The sequence below is a fragment of the Pantherophis guttatus genome, chromosome 8 (assembly GCF_059756535.1).
Source record: "Pantherophis guttatus breed Tessera chromosome 8, ASM5975653v1, whole genome shotgun sequence".
Lineage (NCBI taxonomy): Eukaryota > Metazoa > Chordata > Lepidosauria > Squamata > Colubridae > Pantherophis > Pantherophis guttatus.
In genome coordinates this window covers 54,685,000-54,694,148 of record NC_142070.1, presented here as the reverse complement: position 1 = coordinate 54,694,148, position 9,149 = coordinate 54,685,000, and the positions used below count along the sequence as shown (strand labels likewise).

The window sequence follows — 9,149 nt, the reverse complement described above, 5'->3', positions numbered from 1 at the left end:
GTATGAAGCAATGCAGGTTGAAAGACAGATGATAAGCAAATACCGGCTCCCTATACAAGAATAAAGCTGGAGCTGAGAATGGCCGCTACTCAGCTCCTTTTTATAGGCTATTCTGCCGGCTGCTTTGTAATTGCTCACAATTAGCGTCAGTTGATAAGCTGCATGCTTTCCTCCCTGCTTTGAAGTTGCTGGAGCTTTCCTTGGGTTGCTGGCATATGACATCATTGGTCTGTGTTTACAGCTTCAGGTTGGGCTGTTCCAACTATCCAGCACAGGATTCCTATCTCCCAATATCCCACAAACAGCTGTACCGAACCCCACTAATCCCACCACCAACATTGCTACTGCTATCGCCCCATTCTCACCACCATCACCAACACCAGTGTTTATTATTCTGGCATTAATATGTTCTGCCAGCTGGTTTTCCATGTGGAGTGCTCCTCTTATTTGGTAAGTTGTCGAGGGCGCTTGACACCATGGGAGCAACCAAGAAAAGTCCGGAACCCTGGGGTCGACCTCTCTCCAGCCACACCGGTGCCAGGAGGAGACAGAATGGTTGGAGGAGCTGCAGCTTGAGGGGATTCCAGTTCAAGCCAGATGGTCACTGGATGTAGGATTCATGGAAGACCCTGAGGAGAACCCCCCGTGGGTGACTCTCACCAGAGATTAACATGGAGACTACGCCCTGCCAGAATCTGACAAAGAGGACCTCCTGCTGACCCATGCTTTGCAACTACTGCATGAAGCAATTGAGAGTCGGATAGCTCGGGAGACCCTAGCATAGAAGCATTCCCTGCCAGTGCATGGAGAGGCAGGTGAGGCATGCAGGGGGAGTCGCCACCATCTCTGCAACCCCAGTGGCAGCCCCTATCATTCCGCAGGGGGCAGCTTTGGCAGCCGCTGCCCCAGCAACAACTGTTGCTGCTGTCAGAGTATATTCATGAACTGGAATAGGGCATAGCAACAGGTCAGCCAATGAGGGCTGTTTGGTAACTGAAATGTAGTATTTGTTGTATGGGACCATAAGAGACAGTTTGGAGCCTGGGTGTGACTTAACTGTTCTGTATATAAGCTTGAGGGCACTAGCGTCTCTCTTCTCCATTTGCCTTCTCCATTTTGTGCTTCCATTTTGTGCTGTGTTTGTACTTGCTATTTCTCTTCTCTACAACGTGGAAAAACCTACAAGGGTATTGTATGCCTTATGTGTTGGTATTGTATATAAAGACGTTTCTTATATAATTTGAATCCTGCTTAATAATCTGCTTGTGTGTGGTGCAACAAACTCTGACAGCTGCAGTCCAGGCCCCAAGAGGGGGTGGGGGATCCCCCGGGGCACCAAATTCCTAAGGTTCCTCTGCTGGGAATAAAATATGGAGGGGATCCCAAAGCCTTGGGATTCTTCCTAGCTCAAGTCTGAAATCACATGCAGGAGTATGGAGAAGACTTTGGATTGGAAGCAGCCAAACTGAGATGTGTCACCATGGCGCTGGAAGGGGCTGCAGCAGACTGGATGATCACTCTTCACAGTGATAATGCCCCCCAGCTAAGAGATTATTTATTTATTTATTTATTTATTTATTTATTTATTTATTTATTTATTTATTTATTTATTTATTGAATTTATATCCTGCCCTTCTCCCCGAAGGGACTCAGGGGAACAGCCGAAAATTAAAATAACATACAATATAAAAGTTAAGATAACTAAAAATAAATTAAATTAATCGGCCTCCCAATTTAAAACCCCAAGCTATACAATTAAAAAACTAACCCATAAACCCTATTCAGGCCAGGCCGGCTTGCTGAAATAAAAACATCTTCAGGGCCTTATGGAAAGTGTGGAGATCCAGGATCAGCCGTATTCCGGGAGGTAGCTCGTTCCAGAGGGCAGGTGCTCCCACAGAGAAGGCTCTCCCCCTGGGGGCCGCCAGCCGACATTGCTTGACCGACGGCACCCTGAGGAGGCCCTCTCTGTGAGAGCGTATTGGCCGGTGGGAGGTTATGGGTAGCAGAAGCGGTCTCGTAAATACCCTGGCCCTAAGCCATGGAGCACTTTAAAGGTGAGAACCAACATCTTGAAGCGCACCCAGAAGACCACCGGGAGCCAGTGCAGCTCGCGCAGGAGAGGTGTTATATGGGAGCGCCATGTCGCTCCCGTAATCACCCGCGCGGCCGCATTCTGGACCAGTTGGAACCTCCGGGTGCTCCTCAAGGGGAGCCCCATGTAGAGAGTGTTGCAGTAGTCCAGGCGAGAAGTGACGAGAGCATGAGTGACTGTGCATAAGGAATCCCGACTCAGAAAGGGGCGCAACTGGCATATCAGGCGAACCTGATAAAAAGCCCCCCCTGGCCACGGCCGTCATGTGCTCTTCTAAAGACAGCTGTGTGTCCAGGAGGACGCCCAAGTTGCGAGCCCCCTCTGTGGGGGTCAATGACTCGCCCCCAATAGCCAGCGATGGCACCAGCTGGCTATATCGGGATGCTGGCATCCACAGCCACTCGGTCTTGGAAGGGTTGAGTCGAAGCCTGTTCCTCCCCATCCAGACCCGCACAGCCTCCAGACACTGGGACATCACTTCAAGGGCATCGTTGGGGTGGTTTGGGGTGGAGATGTACAGCTGAGTATCATCAGCGTACAGATGGCACCGCACCCCAAATCCATGGATGATCTCACCCAGTGGCTTCACATAAATGTTGAACAGGAGTGGTGAGAGGACCGACCCTTGTGGCACCCCACAAACAAGGCGCCTCAAGGTCGACCTCTGCCCCCCTGCCAACACAGACTGCAACCGGTCGGAGAGATAGGAGGAGAACCACCGCAACACGGCCTCCCACCCCCAATCCCTCCAGCCGGTGCAGCATGATACCATGGTCAATGGTATCAAAAGCCGCTGAGAGATCTAATAGAACCAGAACAGAGGAGCAACCCCTGTCCCGAGCCCTCCAGAGATCATCAACCAACGCGACCAGTGCCATTTCCGTGCTGTACCCAGGCCTGAAGCCGGACTGGCACGGGTCTAGATAGACGGTTTCATCCAGGTACTGCGGGAGCTGTTGCGCAACCACACTCTCAACAACCTTCGCAATAAAGTGAAGGTTGGAGACAGGACGGTAGTTAGCCATAACAGCCGGGTCCAGAGAAGGCTTCTTAAGGAGTGGCCTCACCACCGCCTCTTTCAAGGCAGGCGGCAGGAAACCCTCCCCCAGAGAAGCATTTATAATCCTCTGGAGCCAGCTTCACGTAACCTCCCGGGTAGCCAGTACCAGCCAGGAGGGACACAGGTCCAGTAAACATGTGGTTGCGTTTAACCTCCCCAGAATCCTGTCCACGTCCTCAGGAGTCACAGGATCGAACTCGTCCCAGATAACATTCTCAAGAACCGCCTCAGCCACCCCGCCGGACTCTACCCCGTCAGAGTCCAGGCCTTCCCGAATCTGAGCGATTTTATCATGCAGATACTGTGCAAAATCCTCAGCCTGCCCTTGCAAGGGGTCCTCCCACGCTCCCTGATGTAGGAGGGAGTGGGTCACTCTAAACAAGGCGGTTGGGTGATTATCTGCCGATGCAATAAGAGCGAAAAAGTGGCGCTTTTATCGCCACTAAATAGGTGTTAATGTGAGACCTAATTAGTGTTCGATCAGATGTATTAATAATAAAAAGGAGAACTTTAAAAATTACATTGGGTTTAACAATGGAAAAAATAGAAAAAGGGAAAAGAAACAAAAAAAGAAAGGAGGATGGAATAGAAAGAATATAAAAAACGTAAAAGATTACACTGGGATTATCAGTGAGAAAATTTAAAAAAGGGAAAAGGGATGGAAAATAATGGGAAAGATACAGCAAAATATAAGAGTTTATGATCTTAAAAAACAAAAGATTACATTGTGATTAACAGTGGGAAGATAAGAAAAAGGGAAGAGAGAGATCAGGATTTTAAAATACAAAAAAGAAGAAGGGGAAAGAAAAAGAAAAAGAAAAAGAAAGTAAAGCCTTGGTGGAGCAGCGGACTAAAGCGCTGTTAAGTAGCACTTAGCTGCCAGCTGCCTGCAATTACTGCGAGTTGAAATCTCACCAGGCTCAAGGTTGTCTCAGCCTTCCATCCTTCTGAGGTAGGTAAAATGAGGACCCGGATTGTGGGGGCAATAAGCTGACTTTGTATTAAAAAAAAGAACACCGCTTGGGGGGGACGAAAGCCCTACTAAGCAGGTATATACAAAAGTATGAAGGCTATTGCTTAACGCATTGTAAGCTGCCCTGAGTCTCCGGAGAAGGGTGGAATATAAATCGAACAAATAAATAAATTTATATAAATAAATAAATAAATAAATATAAAGATAGAAAGGGAGAAAGAAATGGAGAATATGTGGTAAAGGAAATGAATACTAGGGAAAAGATGAAAATGTATTTTTAATGAAGTGATTTGAAAACCATATGGAAGTCAATATGCAGAAATGAACTGTATTTTGAATGAAGTGAGTTTAAATATATATGGATGGATGATGAATGTAATAATTGGAATATTTTTAATTAATGAAGGGTATTGTAACAAATGGAATATTCTTAATTATATAGTTGGAATTTAACTAAATAAGAAAAGAAAGTTGAAATGATATTGGATTATGAACTACTTAGATATATTTAACTGGTTTTTGATAAAAATGTTGAAGTGTACTATTTGGAACAATTGATAAAGAAAAAACTATTTGAGATTGGAACAAGAGAATTTAAGAAAATAATTGGGAATTGTATTATGTTATACGAATTTAAATGTAGAGATATTGGAGCAAGATTGATACTTAATTTTTATTGAATATGTTTAATTGTTGAAATGTATTATTTGGAATAGTTGATAAATGAATCATTGGTGATTGGAATAAGAGAATTTAAGGTAATAATTGCGGATTGTATTATGTTATGTGAAGTTAAATTTAGGGGTTCAAATTTTAAGGAGGGAAAAGAAAAAATGAACTATATTAGGATGAGAAGTTAAGATGAAGGGTAATATTGGTTTTTTAGAATTAGAGAAAATAAATGATATGAGAAAAATTGTATATAAAATTGTGTTAAAGATGAACAAAAATCTGTATAAATTTAAAACCAGGCCAATATTCTGTTCAGAAAAGATGCATTGTATGTTTGTTTGTGTGTTTAAAAAATTAAAAAACTTTACAAAAAAAATTGCCCTTTGGGCTGCTTCCAGTTCAGTGCTCCCATTTGGATTACAAGGGGCACCTGTTGTGTTCATGCAATTAATCAAAGAAGTGCTACATGAGCATTTTTACAAAGGGGTCCTGGTATACTTAGATGACAATCTTATATACACGGAAACTATGGAGGAACATGTGAAGTTAGTGTCGACAATCAAACAAACTCAGGGCCACTGAACCAGGGGTGAAATGCTCCCGGTTCAGACCAGATCTGCCGATCAGGTAGCAATGGTGGTGGGTGGTTCAGAGAACTGGTAGCAAAAATCCCTGCCCCCCCCCCCACGTCATGGCCAACCTATCGCCCGGTCGCCTGCTTGCCCACTTGCCCATTTGGCACTTCTTTCTGGCTCACTTACTTTTCCCACCACTTGGCGCTCCGGCTACTTGCTTTTCCTCCCCCTCATCCCCCGGCCTATATAAGTTCCCCTTTCTACATGGCCCAGCTACTTCGGCCAGAAGTTCGCTGGCGTCTGCCCGCTCGGACCTCACCTCGCCTGGACCTCACCTCGCTGACTGCTGCTCCCTCAAAAAGGTAAGCATTGCCGGTTGCGGCCTAGCCTGCCGCGCCCCCCCCCCAATCTCCGGGCTCACGTAGTTCGTGCAGTTCGTAGTTCATAGTTTGTGGGCCTTGTGCTGCCCTCCTGGTCCCCGGGTCCCAATGCTTGCCTGCCTGGCCTGGCTAAGCCGCCTAGCTAACCACCCATGTTCCCCCCAGCCTCCAGCTTGCTTACCTTCACTCTTCGGACCAAATCCCGAGCTGCTGGTCACAACGCCTGCCTTGCTTCACTTGCTGCAATCCCTGCAATCAATTGCATCAGTTAGCAACTGAATCTGCCTGCCTGCAATCAATCTCATAGGTGAGCAACTGAATCTGCCTGCCTTATGCCTTCAATTGGGTAAACAACTGGGGTTTTTTGGGGGGGGGAGCTTTAAAAAATAGTTAACTGGTGTTTTTTTTTAGGAATTTGGGTTTTTTTTAGACATAGCCATTTAAAGTTTAGGAAGTTTTAAATTTAGCTGCTTTTATCTAAAAATATAAATAAAATAAAATAAAATAATAAAATAAAATATTTGTGCAGATTTCTGAGATTTGGTGTGTTTCTGTAGTGTTTCACTCTAACTACACAAACACACAATCTCACAAAGCTGTATATGGCATTTTGTGTGGAAAAAGTATGAAAGTTGGTTTTTGAACTTTTTGTGTCTGTGTGAGGTTCCTGCTTGTTGCAGGGCCCATTTTGGGTCCAGCGCAGCTGCTTTTACATTGTGTGTGAGTCACTTGTGTTGTGTTGTGTGTGTGTAAAGTGTGAAAGTTGGTTTTTGAGCTTTTTGTGGCTGTGTGAGGTCCCTGCTTGTTGCAGAGGCCATTTTGGGACAAGCGCAGCTGCTTTTACATTGTGTGTGAGTCACTTGTGTTGTGTTGTGTGTGTGTAATTTAATTTAATTTAATTTAATTTAATTTAATTTAATTTCCAATTTATATACCGCCCTTCTCCCTGAGGACTCAGGGCGGTGTACAGCCAAGATAAAAAAACATAGAATACAAATATTAAAACATTTAAAAATATATATAAATTTCGGCCCGAAAGTTAAGAATCACAAACTAATTAAAAGAATCTAAAAATTTCTTCTAAGCCAACCCGGCTTGCTGAAAAATATAGGTTTTCAGGGAACGACGGAAGGCATTGAGGTCATGGATTCTTCTTATCTCTGGGGGCAACTGATTCCAGAGGGTAGGTGCCCCCACAGAGAAGGCCCTCCCCCTGGGGGTCACCAGCCTACATTGTTTGGCTGATGGCACCCTGAGGAGGCCCTCTCTGTGGGAGCGCACGGGATGATGGGAGGTCGTCGGTAGCAGCAGGCGGTCTCGGAGATAGCTAGGCCCTATGCCATGGAGCGCTTTAAAGGTGATAACCAACACCTTGAAGCGCACCCGGAAGACCACCGGGAGCCAGTGCAGCTCGCGCAGGAGCGGTGTTACATGGGAGCGCCATGTTGCTCCCATCACTACCCGCGCTGCTGCATTCTGGACCAGCTGGAGCCTCCGGGTGCTCTTCAAGGAGAGCCCCATGTAGAGAGCATTGCAGTAGTCAAGGCGAGAGGTGACGAGGGCGTGAGTGACTGTGCACAAGGAATCCCGATCAAGAAAGGGTCGCAACTGGCGAATCAGGCGAACCTGATAAAAGGTCCCCCTGGTAACAGCCGTTAGATGTTCCTCCAAAGACAGCTGCCTATCCAGGAGGACTCCCAGATTGCGAGCCCTTTCAGTGGGGGCCAAAGACTCGCCCCCAATAGTCAGCGATGGGGTCAACTGACTATATCAGGATGCCGGGAGCCACAGCCACTCAGTCTTGGAAGGGTTGAGCCTGAGCCTGTTCCTCCCCATCCAGATCCGCACAGCCTCCAGGCACTGGGACATCACTTCAAGGGCATTGTTGGGGTGGCCTGGGGTGGAGATGTACAGCTGGGTGTCATCAGCGTACTGGTGGTATCTCACCCCAAAGCCACGGATGATCTCGCCCAGCGGCTTCACATAAATGTTGAACAGAAGGGGCGAGAGGACCGATCCCTGCGGCACTCCACAAATGAGAGGCCTCAAGGTCGACCTCTGCCCCCCTGCCAACACAAACTGTGACCGGTCGGAGAGAAAGGAGGAGTGTAAAGTGTGAAAGTTGGTTTTTGAGCTTTTTGTGGCTGTGTGAGGTCCCTGCTTGTTGCAGAGGCCATTTTGGGTCAAGCGCAGCTGCTTTTACATTGTGTGTGAGTCACTTGTGTTGTGTTGTGTGTGTGTAAAGTGTGAAAGTTGGTTTTTGAGCTTTTTGTGGCTGTGTGAGGTTCCTGCTTGTTGCAGGGGCCATTTTGGGTCAAGCACAGCTGCTTTTACATTGTGTGTGAATCAGTTGTGTTGTTGTGTTGTGAAAGTTGGTTTTTGAGTTTTTTGAACTTTTTGTGTGCTTTTATATTGTGTGTCATCAGCTAACAAACCTCCTTTTTTTCTTTTTGCAGTAGCTGCCGCCTTTAAGAGGAAGGGTGAATAGGCAATAGACTTTGATGGATTTCTTGGCCAAGAAACCAAAACATGAACAACAACCAGCAGAAGTGGAACCAAAACCATCCCCAGCGCCACAAGCACCACCATCTGAAACCGGAGAAAGCAGCAAATCAAGTATAGAGTCACCCACCACACCTGAAATCGGAAGCATTCTTCCAGACTGCTGGACCATGCAACAGTACAGCTACTTCCAAGAGAAGTATGATGGGTTGGAAGTTTCAAACAAGAAACTAGGTTGTAAGTACTGTGCAAAACATGACTTTGTAATAGAGAGCAGTATTCATGTGTCCAAAGAGGGGAAGCTTTTCAAGATTGAGGCGGCTAGGAAAAACAAGGAAGTACACCAGGCGTCTCTAAGGAAGAAAATGAGAGAATATTTTGTATCAAAATCGCACATCATTTGTAGAGACAACGTAAAACAAGCTGAGCAGGAAGCCATGACAAAAGCAATGGACAAGATTTCTGAAAGGCAATTTGGCACCACTTCTAAAATGTTCAAAACTGTTTACAGCCTGGCAAAAGCATGCAGACCAATTTCAAGCATAGAGGAATTGACAGAATTACAAACTGAAAATGGTGTAGATCTGGGAGTAGGATTGCATTCAAGGTCAATGGTTGTGAAAATAGCTGAGTGCATTGCAAACAAAATTAAAACCCAAATGTTTTCCAGCATCATTGCACAGAATCTGAAAATATGTCTGATCATTGATGAAGCTTCAACAGTATCCTACAAACCAGTTCTGATAGTTTTCATAAAAGTTGAGGACTCAGAGGACCCATCAACAATTTTTGTCGAGCTTGTTGAATTGAAGAAACAAGATGCAGAGACAATATGTTCTGCAGTTTTTGAAAGTTTACATAAGGTTGGATTTACCCGGGACTTCCTACAAAA

At 45.7% G+C, this 9,149-nt stretch overlaps 1 pseudogene; it reads left to right on the top strand.

The window, feature by feature from the left end:
- The first annotated feature begins 5,639 nt into the window (after nucleotides 1-5,639).
- On the top strand, nucleotides 5,640-8,947 carry LOC148112651 (E3 SUMO-protein ligase KIAA1586-like; annotated as a pseudogene).
- The last annotated feature ends 202 nt before the right edge of the window (nucleotides 8,948-9,149 follow it).